We start from the raw sequence: 24,441 nt of genomic DNA, 5'->3' as shown, positions 1-24,441 counted from the left end.
CACATTTTTTGTGGACAGATGAGTTCTCCTTGGGGTTACTCAGGCCCCTACCGCACTAAAAACCCGCTCTGATTTCACACTACTGAATGGGCAGGACAGCTTTTCCAGGGCAAACTCTGCTAGATCCAGCCACAAATCAAGTTTTGCTGCCCAGAAGTCCAGCGGATCTTAAAGGTGTGTTAGCATGAGCATGTCAACGTATGCTTACACCTGCTGGTTCAGGTCCTGCTCCAGGTCTACCTGCTGATGATTAGTTGTTTCACTATACGGGTAAAGAAAGCTACTCATTGGCGATTGTAGACTGTAGGCTGCTGCTGATGGAGCTGATACTGCTCCTGCCACCCCACCCCTCCCCAGCAGCCATGGCAGTGGCAGTGGAAGGTGAGCACAGGGGGCCCCCCGAGTCAGACATGCGAGAGGATGGACGATGGCGCAGATAGGCATCAGCCAACTGACTACGTAGAATGTCTCTGTAGTAGGTCAGTTTGTCCTCCCTCTCAGTGGGTGTAAAAAAGGCCCCATTTTGTGCCGGTAGTGAGAGTCAAATAAGGTGGAGAGCCAGAACTCATCCCACTGCCGAATGGTGACAATTCGGATGTCACTACGCAATCAAGTGAGCATGCCTCCATCTCCACTGCATACTGCCATGGGGTGTCTGGGTTATCTGTCTCGCCTTCCGCATAACCCTCTAGCTCCTCCAGCTATTTCTGCTCCTCCTCTCTTGTCAGATGACTAGAAAAACCACCCATCTTGCGAAACCTAAACTGTGCTCCACTTTGCCCCTCCCCTCACCTCCTTCTCCAATTCAGCCCCCACAGGGCTCATGTGGCCGTGAAATGTAGGCGCCACTTCCTCACCAGCCATTGTTTCCAACACGTGTTGTAGTAGATGAAGCAGTGGAATGACGATGTTCATACTGTAATTCTGATGACGGACTAATAATGTGACTTCCTCAAAGGGCCTGAGCAAACGGCAGGCATCACAAATGAGCTGCCACTGTTTCACATTGAAGTTACACAGGGGAGTACCCCTATCCGCTTGGATCATCAAGAATTTGGTGATGGCTTTTCTCTGTTCTTAAAGTCAGTCCAACATATGGAGGATGGAATTCCAATGTGTGGAAATTTTGCAAATCAGACTATGTTGGGGGATGCCATTCTGCCGCTACAGCTCAAGGAGGGTGTGTTTTGCGGTGTATGAGTGACTAAAGTGCATGCAAAGTTTCCTTCCCATTGTTAGGATGTCTTGCAGATGGGGGGAACACTTCAGGAACCACTTGACAACAAGATTGAACACGTGTGCCATGCAGGGCGCACGTCTCAGGCTTCCTTGTTGCAGCACAGACAATATATTCTTCCAATTGTTGGTCACCATGGTTCCCATTTCCAGTGGCCTGCAAACATGGTATGCACTGCCGTGCCCTGTAAACATGGTATGCTGAAGGGCCACTGAGACTTGTCTGGGCAGTGGAGGCTTAGAATGCGGTGAATGATGAGAAGGCGGAGTCGCAGACTGTCTAAGGACCAACGAGGCGGAGGCGGAAGTGGCGTGACCTGTCCAACTTGCTGTTGTTGTGGCTTTGCAGGAACCACATTCACCCAGTGAGCCGTAAAGGACATGTATTGTCTCTGACAGTAGTTACAGCTCGACATGTCGGGGCTGGCTTGCACTTTGGTGCACACAGACAGGCTCAAGGACTGAACCACCTTCTGTTCCAAAAAATTTTGCAGGGTTGGTACTGCCTTCTACGCAAAGAAATGTCGGCTTGGCACTCTCCACCTATGCTCAGCACAAGCCATCAGTTCTCTGAAAGGAGCAGAGTCCACCACTTGAAAAGGGAGGGACTGCAGCACCAGCAACTTAACCCCTTAACGACGCAGGGCGTATATTTACGTCCTGCGCCGGCTCCCGCGATATGAAGCGGGATCGCGCCGCGATCCCGCATCATATCGCATCGGTCCCAGCGCTCATCAACGGCCGGGACCCGCGGCTAATACCACACATCGCCGATAGCGGAGATGTGCGGTATTAACCCTTTAGAAGCGGCGGTCAAAGCTGACCGCCGCTTCTAAAGCGAAAATGAAAGTGACCCGGCTGCTCAGTCGGGCTATTCGGGACCGCCGCGGTGAAAATGCGGCGTCCCGAATAGCTGACCGGACACCAGAAGGGCCCTTACCTGCCTCCTCTGTGTCCGATCGACGAATGACTGCTCCGTGCCTGAGATCCAGGCAGGAGCAGTCAAGTGCCGATAACACTGATCACAGGCGTGTTAATACACGCCTGTGATCTGTGTAAAAGATCAGTGTGTGCAGTGTTATAGGTCCCTATGGGACCTATAACACTGCAAGAAAAAAGTAAAAAAAAAAGTGTTAATAAAGGTCATTTAACCCCTTCCCTAATAAAAGTTTGAATCACCCCCCTTTTCCCATAAAAAAAATAAAACAGTGTAAAAAAAAATAAAAATAAACATATGTGGTATCGCCGCGTGCATAAATGTCCGAACTATAAAAATATATCATTAATTAAACCGCACGGTCAATGGCGTACGCGCAAAAAAATTCCAAAGTCCAAGAAAGAGTATTTTGGTCACTTTTCATACCATTAAAAAATGAATAAAAAGTGATCAAAAAGTCAGATCAAAACAAAAATCATACCGATAAAAATTTCAGATCACGGCGCAAAAAATGAGTCCTCATACCGCCCTGTACGTGGAAAAATAAAAAAGTTATAGGGGTCAGAAGATGACATTTTTAAACGTATACATTTTCCTGCATGTAGTTATGATTTTTTCCAGAAGTGCGACAAAATCAAACCTATATAAGTAGGGTATAATTTTAACCGTATGGACCTACAGAATATTGATAAGGTGTCATTTTTACTGAAATATTCACTGCGTAGAAACGGAAGCCCCCAAAAGTTACAAAATGGCGTTTTTTCTTCGATTTTGTCGCACAATGATTTTTTTTTCCGTTTCGCCGTGCATTTTTGGGTAAAATGACTAATGTCACTGCAAAGTAGAATAGGGGATGCAAAAAATAAGCCATAATATGGATTTTTAGGTGGAAAATTTAAAGGGTTATGATTTTTAAAAGGTAAGGAGGAAAAAAACGAAAGTGCAAAAACGGAAAAACCCTGAGTCCTTAAGGGGTTAAACAGGAGCACATTCAGCTTCTGCACCGTTGGATGAGTGGGCACACACCTTTGTCTCTTGGACATAGCTTTACCGATGGATTGCTGGCGAAATGACTGACTCGAAGTAGGAGGAGCATCTGGAGCAACAGAAGATGGGTATGACACACAGCTCCCTTCAGCTGAGGTGGTGGAGCCTTGGATGGCTGAAAGTGGGAGTGGCATGCCACTGGGTGATGCAGCAGGCTGGACCACCACATCAGAGCCACTGTTCTCCCAGGCTGCTTTATGGTGACCCTGCATATGTTGACGCAGGGCCGTGGTGCCAACATTGGGACCCTGGCCACGCTTCACCTTCTGCCGAGACATCTTGCATGTGGCCAGGTTAACCTCCTCCGGATCCCTGATGAAAAACTGCCACACCGCCGAGTAGCTGATTTTCCCACCAACAGTCCACACTGATTGACTGCTACTGCCACCATCTCCTGGAACCCCTGTTTCACTACCTCCTGGGAAGGTAGGCTGCTGCGAAGCAGGTGGTCTACCCTGGGCTTGTTTGGCTCCAGACTTTTCACTTCTGCCACCATGCTGACTGTCAACCATGCTACCGTCTTGCTGGCTCAGCTGCTGCCTCACGGGCAACCCTCTTCTCCTGTTGATGATGAAGCCCCTTCTGCACCCAGCTCCAAAGTGCGATCGGCTACATCATCATCGAGTTGTGTCTGCATGTCACTGATGTCCTCCTCAGGTTCCTCAACAGTGCCTGCTTCAGGAGCCTGAATGCTCGCAACACCACCTCCCACGTCACTCTCCTCATCACTACTTGCCCGCTTAGCATTGGAAGTGGCGGATGTCTCATCCATTTCTTGGATGGGAAGTAGCTGCTGACTGTCCTCTATTAAAACGTCCTCACCAAATAGTGGAGCTGAACCCACAGCATAAGATACTTCTGTGGGGGAGGGAACTGCATAAGACAGAGGCAATGGGAGGACAGGGACTGCTCGTGAGCTATTCCAACTGAGAGGCCTTTCGCTGCGACCTCTGCTGCCACTTGCTCCTAGTTTGCTGCAACCTCTGTCAGATGAATTTAGGCTTCTGCCACTTCTCTGTGAACTTCCTGGCACTTCTCTGCCTGACATACTTAGTGCATATATGAGGGGAGTACAATACGCTCCACGACGCTTAAAACAGTATTTGTGTACAACACCAGCTGGTGAGTACTATTGACTGGCCTTTTACAGTATCTAGGCCCTTGAGACTTTAACAGGAACAAAATAGTACACAACTTAGATGTACACATGTGGTATTCACTTATGAGGGGAGAACAATGTGCTCCAGTACGCTTAAAAAAGTCCAAGATATCCAACGAGAAAGAAAATAGCAGTCAGCACTACTACCCCTGCAATTTCTCACCTTCAGCAAGCTCCCCACAGTATGTGCACTGTCAAGCTAGAAACTCCTGCTTGCCAGATAAGTTCCGTAGACTGTGGTTCCAAAGCCCCAGAGAAACAGTTCCAAAAGCAAGTTTAAAGAAAGATGGGCGTCACTCATCGGTCCATAGATAACGTAGTTCTTTATTGTGAAAGTGCAGACACTGCAAGGTGCAAACACGGACAGATCTTCAGGGTACACCGTAGGTCAGCAACATGCCGGGTAACACCTGTTTGTGTTTGTGGCCGTACACTTCATCAGACCCATGCCTGCTTTCCAACACATCACCCAGATATAGCTCCACCCTCAGTCAATCGTATAATGAGTGTGAACGGGTCCCTAGAGGACTCAGAGGCTATAAAGAAACTTTGCAGTTTAGTAATGATCCTAATTTTTTTGCAAGTGTGGAAAAATATCCATCTAGAATACTCACTCAATATGCTGCAAGCATTAATTAACAAGAATGAAGAAGAATATTCAAAAACTGCAGATGAGTTGTTGAGCTGAGAGCAAGTTTTGTACTTTTCCAAGCGTCTGGAGAAAAAGATAGTAGCCTTACAGTCAGTTATGAAAGACCAGAAAAAAAGATAAGTTCATAAGGGATAAAATGGACTATGACCTTAATAAAGCTTTTCCACCTGGAGGAGGCAGACGACAACATCAAAGACTGGGCAAGAATTTCAACAGGAATAAAACATCGGATTACTCGACCACGGACTCTGCATCCAGTGGGAATGATAATAATCAGAGTGCTGCCGTTAGTCATAGTACTGCCACAAATTCTAAAAGTTCTAGAAGTAATAGTGGTAATAGAAAATCCATAAAGCAGCCATTAATCGACCCTTTAGGAGGAAATCAAGGAGGGGTCGAGGAGAAAAAGGAAGCGAGGGCTTTTTCAAACAGAAAACTGATCCCATGAAACGAAAAAAAAGTGACATGGCACAAATAAAAAGCACTACTGAGAAGAAATGTGCTGTTATTAATCTTACTTTAAAAAGATCTTGATGGTGACACAATTTCTTTGTTATCTCGAGTACTGAATTTTTGCCTTGTTGAAGACTTCATTATTGTAGAAATCCATCAGGAAATTAAATCTTAAAAAGTTGTTTTCAATAAAGATTATTAAAAGATCAGCTAGAGGGCCAGTTATGATAGGCCCGCTAGGCTTTAGTGTATTTAAACATGCTACTACCGCAGAATTGAAGTGCCTAGATTCTCTCATTGATTTACAAAATGTGGTTGACGCTTCCCTCTCTCCTTAAAATACAGTGATTGTACAAGATTTTGTAGGTGGGGTGAATTCTTTCTTTTGTCCACAAGTCACTCCTGGAAGTAACCTTGATGTATTTCATAATAAGATATTGGAGGATGTTAAAGTATTGGTGTACCCAAGGGCTCCCTGCAATTTGAGTAAAGACAAACGTCAGGCCTTGGGCCGCCTTAGGAAGAAAAAAAATGTCGTGGTTAAAAAATCTGACAAAGGTGGTAATGTTGTCGTGATGTCTGCTAAATATTATTTCAGCAAGGCATCAAGTCAGCTGGATGATCATGCTACCTATCTCAAATTACAGGGTAACCCTATTGAAAAAACTAAGTCTGATTTACAGTCTCTTTTGAGGAAGTTTGTTTAGAGGGGCATCATTTCCAGGAAAAAAGCATAAAACTTGATCCCCCCCGTCTGGCCCACGATGGTACTTTTTGCCGAAGGTACATAAGACCTTAGAGGCTCCCCCCAGAAGACCTATCGTCTCCGGGGTGGGAGTCGTTACGGAGCCATTGTCCAAATAATTGGTCTGGCTTTTGAGTTCCCTTCTGCAGGAAGTGCCATCGCTGGTTAAAAACACTTATCAATTTCTTAACTGCTTACAGGACCTTTCTTGGTCAGAAAACATGCTTTTAGCTTTTATCGATATAGAAAGCTTATATACCAGTATATCGCAGCATTTAGGGGTGGAATGTGTGAGAGAGATACTAGAGCACTCCAACAAAAGCACTAGTACGGTTGAATTTATTTGTGAAGCCCTTTTCAATTGTTTTGGGTAACAACTCTTTTCAGTTTGATGATTGCTGGTATAGGCAGGTTGGGGGTGTGGCCATGGCACCCCCATAGCCTGCACTTTTGCAAATTTGTATATAGCTTCTTTTGAGAGCAAATGCATATTTACCAAAAGGAATGCATTTCTCAAGTCCATCAGGTGCTATCTCAGGTTTGTTGATGACGTCTTCATCGCCTGGGATGGCACCATGGCGGATTTTGAGTGGTTCGTAAATTATTAGAATCACAGTGATGACATGAATTTAAAATTTATTTTCAAGGTTGATGCTAGGCAGATGGAGTTTCTCGATGTTTTTGTTAAAGTTGAAAATGGTGAAGTAACCACCTCGGCTTACAGAAAGCCCACTGCCTCCAATGCTCTCCTCCAGTTCTCCAGCTATCATCCACAGCATGTAAAGACTTCTTTGCCTTATGGCCATTTTTTACGCCTACGGTAGATTAATAGCTCGGATGAATCTTTTGTTCAACAAGCTGGGGCTGGGGGTGCCAACAGTAAGAATTGGTCAATTATTTAAAAAGATCCAGATTTAGGAAAATAGGTACATGAAAAACCTATAGTTGCTTTCCGTCATTGCAAAAATCTCAGGGATGTTGTTACTAGTAGTAACTTTTCTTCAAAATCCAAAAATCTAAATTGGCTGACTGGTGCTGGCATTGTAGGTACCAAAAACAAAATTCTCCAGAATGGGTTGGGTCAGAAACATACAGAAACCATTTGACCAGGGGTTACCCCCTGATCACAAAAACCCTTATGAAATTCCCACCCCTTTAAACTTAACTTTTATTGTGTTAATAGTAAATAAGATTGGTGTGAGCTAGAGTCTGTTTAAAAACACAGTCTTGTAGTGTGAAATTTCAATATATATGCATATCATCAAAGACACCTCTGTTCATGTCAAATGAGTCAGCAATCACCAGTAGCCTGCAGATAACCTGGCTGATTGCAATAATAACACACAACTAGAACTGCTTATTAAAACCTAACACTGCCCCCTCTACATATTTTGTTACTTCCGCAACATCCTCAGGAGGAAATGGGCATCAAGGCGCTTGATGCTCGTTTCCTCCCGAGGACGTTACGGAAGTTGCAGGCAGTTTTACATTGGCACCAAGAGAGCCATGAACACAAGGTTTAGAGAGCATGTCAATTCAGATCGTTCTAAAAAAGGTTCTCCACGTTTTATTGATCACATTAACACTGTCGATAGTGGTGACTGTGGTAGTCTACTCTTTAAAGCCTGGGAGCAAGTGAAAGTAAGAGAAAATATTGACAAGAAAAAACTCCTTCTCCATGCAGAGGCCAAATGGGATTATTAAATTAAATGCCTCCGGTAATCTCGGTCTGAATGATACAGCGTGTTCCTTTAAGCTTGATCTGTTTCATGTTAGTTTACATATATTAGGTGTTGTTTTTAATCTGTCTTTGTACCCTGAACTTGCACACGTCACCAGGTGAAGCTATATCTGGGTGACGTGTTGGAAGGCAGGTATGGGTCTGATGAAGCGTGCGGACGAATGCGCAAACAGCTGTTATCCGGCAAGTTGCTAACCTGTGGCATACCCTGAAGATCTGTCCATGTTAGCACCTTGCTATTTCTGCACTTTCACAATAAAGAACTCCTTTATCAATTGACCGGAGAGTGACGCCCATCATTCTTTATACTTATGCTTAAAAAAGTATTTGTGTACAACACAAGCCGGTGAGTACTTTTGCCTGGCCTTTCACAGTATCCAGGCCCTTAAGAATTTAACAGGTACAAAATGATACAACACTTAGATTTACATATGTGGTATGAACTTAAGAGGGGAGGACAATGCGCTACAGTACGTTTAAAAAAGTATTTGTGTACAACACCAGCCGGTGAGTACTTTTGCCTGGTCTTTCACAACATCTTGGCCCTTGGGACTTTAACAGGAACAAAATAGTACACCACTTAGATGTACGTATGTGGTATGCACTTATGAGGGGAGGACTATGCGCTATAGTACGCTTAAAAAAGTATTTGTGTACAACACCAGCCGGTGAGTAATTTTATCTGGTCTTTCACTGTATCTAGGCCCTTGAGACTTTAACAGAAACAAAATAGTACACCCCTTAGATGTACGTATGCGGTATGCACTTATGAGGGGAGGACAATGCACTACAGTACTCTTAAAAAAGTATTTGATTTGTGTACAACACCAGCCGTTGAGTAATTTTACCTGGTCTTTCACTGTATCTAGGCCCTTGAGACTTTAACAGAAATAAAATAGTGCACCACTTAGATGTACATATGTGGTATGCACTTATGAGACGAGTACAATACGCTCCACTATGCTTAAAATAGCATTTGTGTACAACGCCAGCCGGTGAGTACTTTTGCCTGGCCTTTCACAGTATCTAAGCCCTTGAGGCTTTAACAGGAACAAAATAGTACACCACTTATATGTACGTAGGTGGTATGCACTCATAAGGGGAGGAAAATGCGTTACAGTAAGCTTAAAAAAATATTTGTGCACAACCCCAGCAGTACACACCAGTGCTGCAGCACACAGTCGCTGTGTAGTACACCCAAAATTGCACTTTCTCTCTCAGTCTCACTCCCTTCCCTATCAGTGCTTCTAGGCAGGATTTGTGCTTGAACTGAATCGCTCCTGTTCTGTGCAACACACTGCTCTCTGTCCCTCTCTGTAATAGAACGCTGTAGACAGTGACTCAAAGGTGAATCGCTGCAGTAAGAATGCTTTTCTGTGCAACACACACTGCTCTCTGTCCCTCTTCCTGTGCAACAGAACGCTGACTTGACTAGGAGGTGAATCACTGCTGGAAAAAGCTTTTCTGTGCAACACACAGAGCTGTCTGTCCCTATCTATCTCTCTGCAGTAAAAGGATGAAGTAACTGGCCGCAAGATGGCTGCCAATTACATAGGGCTGTGACATCACAGGGGTGACTGGCTGCTGATAGGCTGCATGCTGCATTTGATTAAGGGTCATCCCACCTTCCCTTGTTCCCGCCTTCTCAGGATTCCTTGCCCCATGTCCTCACATGTGGATCAACCATTTTAGATGCCCTGGAGCCTGGACCGCACTAAATTAAGTTTAATGAAGAGATTTGCGCAATCGAATTGCAGCGATATTCCCATTCATTGTGAATCAAATTTTTCCTGAAATTCGTAATGAATTTGGATTTGTCAGATTCGATTCGCTCATCCCTAATAAACATGCTTGGTATCGTCGCATGCAGAAATGTCCGATCTAGTAAAATATTTTGTTAATGATACCGTATGGTGAACCATGTAAATGTAAAATAAAAAGAACAAAACAGCGGATTTTCGCTCATATCACATCTCAGAAAAAAATTATTAAAAAGCCAAATATAGGCAGAAGTTGTACCAATAACAAAAACAGAGATCACGGCACAGAAAATGAGCCCTCAAACAGCCCTGGTATATGGACAAATATCACCATTTCTATCAATTGGCTGCAGTGCTCAATTTCATGGAACTGAGCTGCAAAACCAAATACAGCCACAAGACAAGAGTGTCGCTGTTTTTGTGAAAAAAAAAAAACAAGCATTTTACTAATCTTATTTAACTCCTAAGTCATGTTTTTGAATTTTACATCCATCAGATCTACTTAATGTGCCGCACAGGCCAACATACCATGTTTACAGCGCATAAATTCTATTATAAGCCTTTTGAAAGCGTCTCAGCAGAGGGATGTGCAATGGAGACAGCTGCACATTATAGCTCTTGCTCATGTATGAATCTGTTATCTGAGGAGTCTGAATAGCTTTATGGCTTTACACTGGCTTCACATCAAATGCACTTCTTCTCTTTTTGTCTCGGCGGCAAATATCTCTGGATTATAAATTCTTTGCATGTTTCAGCACTGCAAGCAGTTCAGATAATCGCTAAGGTCAATCTCTACTCTAACTTCTTAATGACTTATCAGGGCCTAAAAAGTAGCATGTTCAATGCTCCTACTGTTCTACATATGATTCATGTTCATATCGGCTGCTTCCAGTCCCTACATTGGGATTTTCGAGGATTTTTAATTTTTTTTTGTCCTTTACAGGCTCAGTGACATATTGCCTAGTTAGCATGCTTGTCGAAAATGCACACTTGCAACTATAAAATCTTGCTGTGCAATATGTTGTATGCAGCACATTTCGCCCAAAGCCAACACATTTCACAGCAAGGCTCCTGACCTCTGAAAGTTTAAGTTATTTTTATAGTGTATTTCGTGTGATATTTTGTCTTTTTGATATTTTTGGTAAGAATGCTTTTGGTTCTAGATTAAAGATGAATTCAATTTTTTTAAGAAGAAAAAAAATAAAATTTCATGTGGTTAATGATAAATAAAATTGTTTTACTTAATCTTAATTTAATTAAAGGGTACCTCTCATCAAAAAAACTTTTGATATATTATAGATTAATGTATGCAGAATAACTTTAAAATTGCATGTTATTAAAAAATATGCTTCTTTCTATTTAATTTTCCACTTTGAAGAAATGACCACTAGGGGTCTCCCTACCAGTCCTGGCAGCAAGCATTTCAGACTCATGCTTGAGTCCTAAACACTACGAGTTGCCAGTCTGCTTTGTTCACAAAGGAGAACACTCAGAGCTGCCAGCCTGCTTTGTTCACAGCCTGTTTGGCTGTGAACAAAGCAGGCTGGCAGCTCTGAGTGTTTAGGACTCCAGCATGAGTCAGAAATGCATGCTGACAGGACTGATCGGGAAAAATACAATAGAAAGAAGCATATTATTCATTAACATGCTATTGGAAAGTTATTCAACATTCATTAATCTAAAATATATCAAAAGTTTATTTGATGAGAGGTACTCTTTAATCAAATTTCTAAATATTTGCATGGACGTAGAACAAAACTTCCCCTCTAATAGGCTGTATTCACATGGCATTTGGGGCATCACTGCCATAACCGTGCCACACCCCATTAATTTTAAAGAGCCGGATGGACGGCTTATTTTTGGACCATATGCATTTTTGTTGCTGGACTGAAACCACAGCGGAGTCAGGCAACAAAAACTGATACTATTAAAAAATAAGCCAACCAGGAAACACCTAAATACCCCCCCCCCCCCCCGCCCCCAGGATACTCTAAAAATGGGGTGTGAATGCTGCCTTTGACATATTGGCTACTGCATAAAGTGGCTTCTGCGGACAAGGACATTTAAATGGCTGCCAAGTCATGCTACAGTTCCCAAGCAGGAATAACATAAGCAACCATAAGTATGGTCTCTATTTTTGGCTTTGCCACTTTTGGACCATTCTCTTGTGTTGTCACTTGGAGATAGTAGCAAGGTTAATCCAGCTCATCTGCAGTTCTCAGATCTTCTTGGTTGAGCTTGCAAGACATGTGAAGACATCTTCAATCCAGCCTCTTAAAAACTTTATATTTATAGTCTTCTAAAAGTCAAGATATCACCAAAAACAACCTTGATGTGTGCTGTGTTACCTCATTTAATGGGGGCCCCTTTTTATAAAGGTAAGGTATGGTATGGGACCCCAACTATCACTATCATTGTAGTGATAGTTGGGGTCCCATAACGGTGTTAAAAGTAATAACTAAATAAACAATGTTGGCAGCTGCAACATAACACTCCTAGAAGGCAGCTGGTGAGTATCTGCTATGCTCAAGTGAGTTATGAATAATATATATATATATATATATATATATATATATATTTATTTATATATGATAACACTATAATTGTACCACATCATGACCACATAGGGACTGGAAAATACCACCATACTGATACTACATAAAAACCACTGTACACAGCACAATACCCTCCTTACAGTGACCATATAGTGGTGACCCCAGCTCTACACAGAGCTCTACTCTAAAGACCATAGAAGTAATTACAGTGCAGCTAAATGCAGCGACTCACAGGTAGCATATCTTGAGTCGGGAGATGGAGCGGTCTGCTCATCTCCCCAGCGCAAGAGGTTGCAACCGAATGAGGAGGCAGTTGACCTCCCTCTCCACCTACTGAGCACAGCCCCGGCTGAAGTGCCGGCTTCAGGGCAGAGTCCTACTATACTCTACTCAACAACGAATACTGCAGCTACAGAGGGAACCGTGATCCCTCCACTGGTACAGCCTGGATCGCAGACAGTCTGCCTGGATCCCCAGCGGCTGTTTAACGGTACTGGTGAAAGCACAGTTGGTGCAGCTCCCCCACTGCAGAATTCCATATTGGGAGATGGAGTGGTCGGTTTACCTCCCCAGCGCCAGACATTGCAAACAAGTGAGAAGGTAGTCGACCTTCCTCTCCACCTAGTGATCACTTCTCCGGCTGAAGTGTCGGCATCAGGGCAGAGTTTTGCTACAATCTGCCTAGCACTGAAGACTGCCGGCAGCTCTGCAGTTACAGATGGGACTGTGGTCCCTTCATCGGTCCAGTCAGGATCCCAGATGGTTGACCCAGATCCCCAGCGGCTGTGGAACAGTACAGGGGCTGGCACAGTCGGTGCGGCTCCTAAGTGGCAGATATTGCAACCGAGTGACGAAGCAGTCGGCCCCCTGCCCTTTCAACTAGTGACAGATGGAGTTTTCCTTTGGGAAAGGTTGCTTGGGAGGGGCTCGGAAGCTAGCCTCCTTTCCACAGACTATGGGCGAGGCCTTCCCCCTCCCCTGGCCAGGGAGGGGGGGAAAAGCAGAAACATTTTTTGAGGGGAGCCCCAGAAAGCTTCATACAGGGTTTGCTGGTATTGGATTACATTGTTGCCGCACACCCCAACCAAGAGGAGGACCAGGACAACTGCGTCTGGTGGTTGAAGCCCGGACAGCCTCAAATGGATCCCTCCGGGTCTGCCGTTTTATTAGGGGGAGCACTGTGACGGATCCTAGAGTCACCCTACCTACTTGGATGAACTTTAGGACATCACTATTTGTACCCCTCAGTTGATGTTGTCCAGTGACATAAAGCTCAAAGTTAAAATACTTTTATTTACTGTTTTAATACACCTTTTTGCACATGGTCGACCTTTTGCACACTGTCCACCTCCTTTACACAATACACCTTTTGCACATGATTCACATTTTGCACACAGTCCAACTTCTGCACACCTCCACCTTTTGCATTCAAGGCACTGTATAGGGAGAGCTAATCACCTTTATTGGGTTATCTCCCAGACTAACTGTCACCTGTATTGTCTTTACTGTCCCTTCCCCCTGTGATGTCCTTCCTATAAAAGAAGACACTTGTTCCACAATAAAGAGTTCTGATTTTATACCTGAAGACTGGTGTTGCCTGGTTCTTTGGGTACAAGGATACAATAATCTCTAGTTCTGCCTGGAGATATTGCCTGTGATAGGCTGGGGCTTGTCATTCGGAAGGAGAAGTCACTTTTGGCGGAGTCGGTCCGTCACAACCCCTAATTAGTTGAAAGCCCAAATTAAGTAGATGCCTATAGTAAGTATATAATCCCCTTCAATAAGGTACATGTCCACAGTAGGTAGGTAATGCCCCTTATTAAGTAGAAACCCTAAGTAGGCATAAGTAGGTAGTTTATCCCTCCTAATAGGAAAGTAATTTTCCCCAAAAGGTCACATCCATAAAACTCACATTCACTTTTCTTTTGCTCCTGCGCCAAGGCCAGTCCTCGTTTTCCACTTCTTGCCCCTTCACATAGAATGGTGCTAAGCTATTGGTTTAGCACATCACCGAATGTACTACAGGAGCAGGGACTCCTGTTTAACATGAAAAAAAAAAACATATGTATATATATATATATATATATATATATATATATATATATATATTTATATATATATCTTCAATGCATACTGGTCTGAAGAGTGCCAAGTGGGCATTCTTTTGCCATTTGTCAGGTCAGTAAGGCTCTATTGATATTTTCAGCATATGCTCTTGGAAGCTTTCCTGGAACATTCGCAAAACATAGAAACATAGTCTGGAAACACAGCATGAGTACAGACACTGGGCAGCCTTCAGATTGGCAGTAATGTAAAGTACCTTTTTAGTGCCCCCCTTAAAGGGGTACTCCACTACCCCAGCGTTCAGAACATTTTGTTCCAAACTCTGGGTGCGGGCTGCGGTGGTCATGATGTCACGGCAACCCCCTTCTGACGTCACACCACACCCCCTTAATTCAAGTCTACAGGAGGGGGGGGGGGGTTCCATCACGCCCCCTCCCATAGACTTGCATTGAGGAGTTGTGGCGTGACCTCATGAGGGGTGTTGCTATGAAGTCATGACCCCCACGGCCCGCACTCAGCGTTCGGAACAAAATGTTCTGAACACTGGGGCTGTGGAGTAGCCCTTTATGTCAGCAATGGTACTATGCAGGAACATGTCAAAAACTCGATTTACAACTAAGGTTGTCTTCCATTGTCTGACATATTCTAATGAAAGAAGATGTATCTGGTCATGAAAAAACTATGTATTTCAACTTGTTCATATCCCTCCTACAGTCTGTTACAGATGAATGAACAGGACGCAGTGTGAAGCAATCCAGTAAGAGGAGGCTTCATTGTACCAGCATGTAAATGACTTCTCAGAGTGGTCATTGGGATTTTTTCATTTTAGAAGAAATCTTTCAGCCCCGAGCCTGTCGACCTGCAATGCCTTCCAACTTTACATATTAAATGGGTACTCCCGTGGAAAACTTATTATTTTTTTTACATCATCTGGTGCCAGAAAGTTAAACAGATTTGTAAATCACTTCTATTAAAAAATCTTAATCCTTCCAGTACTTTTTAGGGGCTGTATACTAAAGAGAAATCCAAAAAAGAAATGCATTTCCTCTGATGACATGACCACAGTGCTCTCTGCTGACCATTTTAGGAACTGTCCAGAACAGGAGAAAATACCCATAGTAAACATATGCTGCTCTGGACAGTTCCTAAAATGGACAGCAGAGGTCGGCAGAGAGCACTGTGGTCATGACATCAGAGGAAATGCATTTCTTTTTTGGAATTCTCTTTAGTATATAGTCCCTAAAAAGTACTGGAAGGATTAAGATTTTTTTATAGAAGTGATTTACAAATCTGTTTAACTTTCTGCCACCAGTTGATTTAAAAAAAAAAAAAAAGTTTTCCACGGGAGTACCCCTTTAACCCCTTCCCCCCCCCCCCCCCCAGCGATCGCTGCTATCAGCTGGTCAAATCTGACTAGCTGATAGCAGCGTTTCGCTATCAGAATACTTAGCAGCGCGGTGTGTGAGTCCCGATCACGGGGATCGGGACACACACCGCTCTGCTAAGTGTCCCTGACCCGTCCCCCAGCGTCACTTACCCGTCCATGCGGCGTCCCGAGCGGTCCCGGCGCGAGCGGCGTCCTCCAGGCGGTCCCGGCGGCGCTGCGTCCCGGAAGTGAGTTTCCGGCAGCAGTGCGGCATCTTCATTGGCAGCAGTGAGATCGCTGTAAAGCGATCTCGATGCTGCCTCTAGGAGTTTCAAAACTGCAACTCCCAGCATGCCCAGACAGCCTTTGGCTTTCTGGGCATGCTGGGAGTTGTAGTTTTGCAACATCTGGAGGTCAAAAGTTTGGAGACCACTGTATAATGGTCTCCAATCTGTGCTCTTCCAGATGTTGCAAAACTACAAATCTCAGCATGCTCAGTCTGTCCAGGCATGCTGGGAGTTGTAGTTCTCTAACATCTGGAAGAGCACAGATTGGAGACCATTATACAGTGGTCTCCAAACTGTGGACCTCCAGATGTTGCAAAACTACAACTCCCAGCATGCCCAGACTGCCCAAGCATGCTGGAAGTTGTAGTTCGGCAACATCTGATCCTTCAGATATTGCCGAACTACAACTTCCAGCATGCCTGGGCAGTCTGGGCATGCTGGGAGTTGTAGTTTTGCAACAACTGGAGGCAAACTAGTTGGGAAACATTGTCCGTTTCCTACCTCAGTGCCTCCAGCTGTTGCAATTGTTGCAAAACTGTAACTCCCAGCATGCACTGACAGACCATGCATGCTGGGAGTTGTAGTTTTGCAACAGCTGGAGGCACACTGGTTTTGAAACACTAAGTTTGGTCGCAAAACACTTGAAAGTTTATTACTTAACTTAGTGTTTCCAAACCAGTGTGCCTCCAGCTGTTGCAAAACAACAACTCCCAGCATGCATGGACAGCCAAAGGGCATGCTCGGAGTTTGCAACAGCTGGATGTTTGCCCCCTCCCCCCAATGTGAATGTACAGGGTACACTCACATGGGCGGAGGTTTACAGTGAGTGCTGCAAGTTTGAGATGGCGCAAATTTTGCGCTGCAGCTCAATCTTCCAATCTTCTTCAAACTTGCTGTGAACCTTTGCCCATGTGACTGTACCCTACAAACACTACACTACACTTACACTAACCTAAAATAAAAAGTAAAAAACACTACATATACACATACCCCTACACAGCCCCCCTCCCCAAAAAAATGAAAAACGTCTGGTACACTACTGTTTCCAAAACGGAGCCTCCAGCTGTTGCAAAATAACAACTCCCAGTATTGCCGGACAGCCATTGACTGTCCAGGCATGCTGGGAGTTTTGCAACAGCTGGAGGCACCCTGTTTGGGAATAATTGGCATAGAATACCCCTATGTCCACCCCTATGCAATTCCTAATTTAGGCCTCAAATGCGCTCTCTCACTTTGGAGCCCTGTTGTATTTCAGGGCAACAGTTTTGGGACACATATGGGGTATTGCCGTACTCGGGAGAAATTGCCTTACAAATTTTGGGGGGCTTTTTCTTCTTTAACCCCTTATGTAAAGGTGAAGTTGGGGTCTACACCAGCATGTTAGTGTAAAAAAATAAATTTTTTACACTAACACGCCGGTGTTGCCCTATACTTTTCATTATCACAAGAGGTAAAAGGGAAAAAAGACCCTCTAAATTTGTAATGCAATTTCTCACGAGTACGGAGATACCCCATATGTGGGCGCAAAGTGCTCTGGTGGCGCACAACAAGGCCCAGAAGGGAGAGTGCCCCATGTACATTTGAGGCGATTTGCACAGGGGTGGCTGATTGTTACAGCAGTTCTGACAAACGCAAAACAATAAATATCCATATGTGACCCCATTTTGGAAACTACACCCCTCACGGAATGTAATAAGGGGTGCAGTGAGAATTTACACCCCACTGGCGTATGACAGATTTTTGGAACAGTGGTCTGTGAAAATGAAAAATAAAATGTTTTATTTGCACAGTCCACTGTTTCAAATATCTGTCAAACGCCAGTGGGGTGTAAATGCTCACTGCACCCCTTATTAAATTCCATGAGGGGTGTAGTTTCCAAAATGGGGTCACATGTGGGGGGGTCCATTGTTCTGGCACCATAGGGGCTTCCTAAATGGGACATGCCCCCCAAAAACCCTTTCAGAAAAACTCACTCTCCAAAATCCCATTGTCGCTCCTTCCCTTCTGAGCCCTCTACTGCACCCGCCGAACACTTTACATACACATATGAGGTATTTCCTTACTCAAGAGAAATTGGGTTACAAATTTTAGGGTGATTTCTCTCCTTTTACCCCTTGTAAAAATTTAAAAATTGGGTCTACAAGAACATGCGAGTGTAAAAAATGAAGATTTAGAATTTTCTCCTTCACTTTGCTGCTATTCCTGTGAAACACCTAAAGGGTTAAAACACTTACTGAATGTCATTTTGAATACTTTGGGGGGTGCAGTTTTTATAATGGGGTCATTTATGGGGTATTTCTAATATGAAGACCCTTCAAATCCACTTTCAACCTGAACTGGGCCCTGAAAAAGTACGATTTTGAAAATCTTGAGAAAAATTGGAAAATTGCTGCGGAACTTTGAAGCCCTCTGGTGTCTTCCAAAAGTAAAAACTTGTCAACTTTTTGATGCAAACATAAAGAAGACATATTTTATATGTGAATCAATATGTAATTTATTTGGAATATTCATTTTCCTTTCAAGCAGAGACTGTCAAAGTTAGAAAAATGCTACATTTTCAAAATTTTCATTAAATTTTTAGATTTTTTTTACCAAGAAAGGATGCAAATATCAGTGAAATTTTACCACTATGTTAAAGTAGAATATGTCACGAAAAAACAATCTCGGAATCAGAATGATAAGTAAAAGCATTCCAGAGTTATTAATGCTTAAAGTGACAGTGGTCAGATTTTCAAAAAATGCCCAGGTCCTGAAGGTGAAAATGGGCTGGGTCATGAAGGGGTTAATGGGAATGTGAAATAAGCTTGTTAAGTGTTTTGTCCCTTTTAACATTGTCTTTAAGGTGTCATAAATAATTTATCTAGTGTGAAGCAAGAACAATAGAAGCAATTAAAGACTCCACATCTAATTCTATTTGCTTTGTTTCCATTGCTTATGGATGTACTTGGATACGTTTTCCTTAAACCAAAACCACTGAAGAATTTTGGTGTTAAAGTGGGTTCAATAAATGTATCAAAAGCAGCGGCATTCTATTCATAGGTTGTATAGATGTATTGACTACAGGATAAAGACTGATGGATAGTCACCGGAGTCACTGATTGAAGTCACAGGAGAGCCAACAGATTCTTTATACTACACCAGACAGGACAGATCCTCTATACTACACCGGAGAGCCTACAGATCTTCTATACTACACTACACAGGAGAGCCTACAGATCCTCTATACTACACCACAGAGGAGAGCCAACAGATCCTCTTCACTACACCACACCAGAGAGCCTACAGATTCTCTATACTACACCACACCGGAAAGCTGACAGATCATCTATACTACACATAGTTGAGTTAACAGATCCTCTATACTACACCACACAGGAGAGATCCTCTGTACTATACCACACAGGAGAGATCCTCTATACTACACCACACAGGAGAGATCCTCTATACTACACCACACAGGAGAGATCCTCTGTACTATACCACACAGGAGAGATCCTCTATACTACACCACACAGGAGAGATCCTCTATACTACACCACACAGGAGAGATCCTCTATACTACACCACACAGGAGAGATCCTCTATACTACACCACACAGGAGAGATCCTCTATACTACACCACACAGGACAGATCCTCTATACTCCACCACACAGGAGAGATCCTCTGTACTATACCACACAGGAGAGATCCTCTATACTACACCACACACAACAGATCCTCTATACTACACCACACCAGAGAGTTAACAGATCCTCTATACTACACCACCCAGGAGAGATCCTCTATACTACACAACACACAGCATATCCTCTATACTACACCTCACCAGAGAGCCAACAGATCCTCTATACAACACCACACATGAGAGCTGACAGATTCTCTATACTATACTACACCGGAGAGCCTACAGATCCTCTATGCTACACAACACAGGAAAGCAGACAAATCCTCTATACTACACCACACCAGAGAGCCTACAGATCATCCATACTACATTACAGTATGGATGATCAAGTATGGAGAGGCAACAGATCCTCTATACAACACCACACGGGAAAGCCAACAGATGATTTATACTGCACCACACAGGAGAGCTGACAGATCTCCTATACTACACCACACAGGAGAGCCTACAGATCTGCTATACTATACCATACAGGAGAGCGAACAGATCCTCTATACTACACCACACAGGAGAGCCAACAGATCCTCTATACTACACCAGAGAGCCAACAGAACCTCTCTACTACACCACACTGGAGAGCCAACAGATCCTCTATTCTACACCACACGGGAGAGCCAGCAGATCCTTTATACTACACCACACCAGAGAGCTGACAGATCTTCTGTACTACACCACACAGGAGAGCTGACTGATGCTCTATACTATACCACACAGGAGAGCTGATAGATTCTCTTTACTATACCAGACCCGAGAGCCGACAGATCCTTCATGCTATCCCACACCAGATAGCCTACAGATCCTCTATACCACACCACACCAGAGAGCTGACAGATCCTCTATACTACACACAGGAAAGCCAACAGATCCTCTGTACTACACCTTACAGGAGAGCCAAAAGATCATCTATACTACACCAGACAGGAGAGCCAACAGATACTTTCTACAAAACCACACAGGACAGATCCTCTAATCTGCACCGAAGAGCTGACAGATCCTCTTTACTACACCACACAGGAGAGCCAACAGATCCTCTATACTACACCACACCAGAGAGCTAACGGATCCTCTATCATACACCCCACCGGAGAGCTGACAGACCCTCTATACTACACCACACAGGAGAGCCAACAGATCCTCTATACTACACCAAACAGGAGAGATCCTCTATAAAACACCACACACGACAGAAACTCTATACTACATCAAACCCGAGAACCAACAAATTCTCTATACTACACTTCACCAGGGAGCCTACAGATCCTCCTTATTACACCAAACAAGATAGCCAACACATCCTCTATACTACACCAAACAGGAGAGCCTACAGATACTCTACACTACACCCCACAGGAGAGCCAACATATCCGCTACACTACACCACACAGAAGAGCCAACAGATCCTCAATACTACACCACATAGGAGAGCCAACAGATCCTCTTCACTACACCACACCAGAGAGTCTACAGATCCTCTATACTACACCACACCAGAGAGCCTACAGATCCTCTATACTACACCACACCGGAAAGCTGACAGATCTCCTATACTACACCACACAGAAGAGTTAACAGATCCTCTATACTACACCACACCAGAGAGCCAACAGATCCTATATACTACAAAACACAGGAGAGCTGACAGATCCTCTATACTATACTACACCGGAGAGCCTACAGATCCTCTACACTACACAACACAGGAGAGCCTACAGATCCTATATACTACACCACACAGGAAAGTCTACAGATCCTCTATACTACACCACACCATACTTTATTTTATTTTATTTGTATACTGTGTATCACGTCTGGGGCATTTTCAGTGTACACTGATCGCATGGTGCATTCAACCTATTGCACCCCTGAAATTTGTATAATCATACCAATCCATTCACATCTGGTATTTATGCTTTTTTTTTCTTTGTCCTATAGTAACCGCTGCACATAGGGCATTTTTCGTATTTTAATAATTTTTGTGCCCCATATCACATTTAACACTGAGTTTCCAGTTCATTTTTATCATCTATAATAGTGCACCCAATAACTGTTGGTTGTTGTTTCATAATACATTCTATACTGTGTTCCTAGCCCACTTTACCATCTGTACCCATCATCTACCATATCACTGTGATTTTCTTTATCCCGTTTTTGAAATGGAATACTGTGCTAATCGTCTAAGTGAGAGAGAAAAACTAATTGAGCAATCCCTCAGACAATTAGCAAAAACCCAGGACCCCATTAACCAGACCTTACATATAGATAGTCAATCTGATATTGATCTACCCAAAATGTTTCTTGACCTAGAAAGGTTACTGAAAAGTGAAATACAACATCACCTGGACATCAAATTTATGAGGTTATATATACAAGAAAACATAATTCCCAGGGGCCTGAGACTCCGCCCGGAACCAGCATTCAAAAACGATACAACCTTTGTCAATGAATGGGAGGAGCTCATGCACGACTTCTCTCTCAGAATGATGCAAACACTCTGTAACAAAAGGGAGGCTATGTGCATGGACATAGACCAGAAAATCACGGAAATCACAGATATACTAAACAAATACAAGGACAGCCGTGATTTCACTAGGATGGACAAGCTTCTAACCATGAGGATCCTGAATCAAGAAAAAGATACCTTAGAAAAAAACTCAGAAATTAAACAGAGACAAAAGCGATTATATAACGGGCAATATAAAATATTGGAAAAAACACAAAGCGGAGGAATTAGAAGAAACCGAAGATGGTGCAAAATATAAAATCATAAGAACAACTAATATAGACCAAACACCGTCCACACCTGTAAGGAGAAAGGAAGACCACAGGCACAAGAGTATGAGGCCAACTGAGTTAAACCACACTCCCTCTGCATTTACAAGAAAAAGGGGTGAAAACTTCAAACCACAAAATGGTAGATCATTTACCAATAGTACATACAAGAGAAACAAAGACCCACAGAAACAGGGCAGTCCTATTCACAAAAGAAACAATGTTCATAACAGTAGCAATAATTCTAAGAGGATACCAACCAACAAAGTGGAAACTCCATCAAACCCACACAAAAATAAGACCAGTGAAGTAAATATTGGGTTGGAATATCCCCTTCTCAGCAGAAAACTTTCTGTCGTGCAAACCCCCCCCCCCCCCCCCCCCAAGAGTTTCTTCCATCTGGCACCTCAGAAAAAGAAAATATTGAGATAGATACAACGTTGGAAACCATGGGTACAGCTTCTCAATACCTTGATAATGCTGTGGAAATCCTAGAAGCAGACTCCGTTATTGAGGACTTATTACAACAAGCACGGGAACTTACATCACTAGCCCTTCCCCCCACTGTTTTTGGTGATAAGCCGATTATAGGACAAAAAGATTCTGCCAATCCTGAGGAGACCTCCATCACACTGGAGAGCCACAATACTCCAGTTGGACCCCCTTCATCCCAGGATAATCCGATGGAGAACACTTCGGTGGGATCCATCACACCTTTAAGCGGAAATAGATGCTCTCCGGCTTTTTTAGGATTACCACAAGTCCTGACCCCGACCCCACACTTCACGGGAGGACAGAAACTCTCACTACTCTCATAACAGAGTACTACAGTCCAGCAAGAATGAAGAGAAAACTGTCAGTGGAGGAAGAAAGACCAGGAGGGGATGCTGTGGAAAAAGGAAAAGAAAAGGATGGTCAGGTAAAACAGAAATTGAAAAAGAACAAGAAATTACACTCAAAATGTTTAACCTTTCAAGTCACATGCTATCAGTAGCCGAGAGGGAAGTTCTCAATAAGGGCTTATCGTTCTGCCCTACCCAAAAAATCGATGAATTCAAGTTATTCGTTGATTTGAACACATTCATCCGGAAACTTACTTTAAACCGCCATTTCTGCTTAGCAGAAAATAAAAAAGGTGGAAGCAACCCGCATCAGAAAGAACTAGATATGGCTCAACTTGACCCCCCAGCACTTCATAGCGGCCTGAAGCCCAAATCTACATTTTATCCTACTCATCATAAAGGAGAATATATAGAAACTTTCTATGCATTGGTCGCTAACGAATTCCGCTCCATCAACACTAAATATAAATTCAAGTACAATCTAACCAAGAAACAAAATGAAGCAATAAAGGGACTAGCAGAAAACCATAATATCATTATCCGCAATGCAGATAAAGGTGGAGGAGTGGTGATCCAAGACCGCCACACCTACTTGGAAGAAGCATATACTATTATATTGGACTCTGCCTATTATAAAGAACTATCCACAGATCCCACTATCACATTCCAAAAAGAATGCCATGATCTAGTGGAACGAGCATATACTGCAGGAGTCCTGGATAAGAAAGAACGCAATTTTATAAAAATGCGCAATCCCAGAATACCCATTTTTTACCATCTACCCAAGATGCACAAAGACCCTTCACATCCTCCTGGCCGCCCGATAATCTCAGGGGTCAATTCCATCACTAGTAATTTATCCAACTATGTGGATATTATGCTCCAAAAATATGTATTAAATGTTCAATCCTACCTCAAAGACACACCCACTCTAATAAAACTATTGGAACCATTAATATGGAAACCTGACTACAAGTGGGCAACCCTCGATGTGTCAGCACTCTATTCCAACATCCCACATCAACTAAGATTGGAAGTCATTTCCACAGTTCTATCCTCAGACGACACCATGCCCTGCAAATAAAAGACGTTCATCTTGGACAGTATAGCCTTTATTCTCTCTCATTATTATTTTTTGTTC

Source organism: Hyla sarda, chromosome 1, assembly GCF_029499605.1.
Source record: "Hyla sarda isolate aHylSar1 chromosome 1, aHylSar1.hap1, whole genome shotgun sequence".
Classification (NCBI taxonomy): Eukaryota; Metazoa; Chordata; class Amphibia; order Anura; family Hylidae; genus Hyla; species Hyla sarda.
This window is presented reverse-complemented; position numbering follows the sequence as displayed.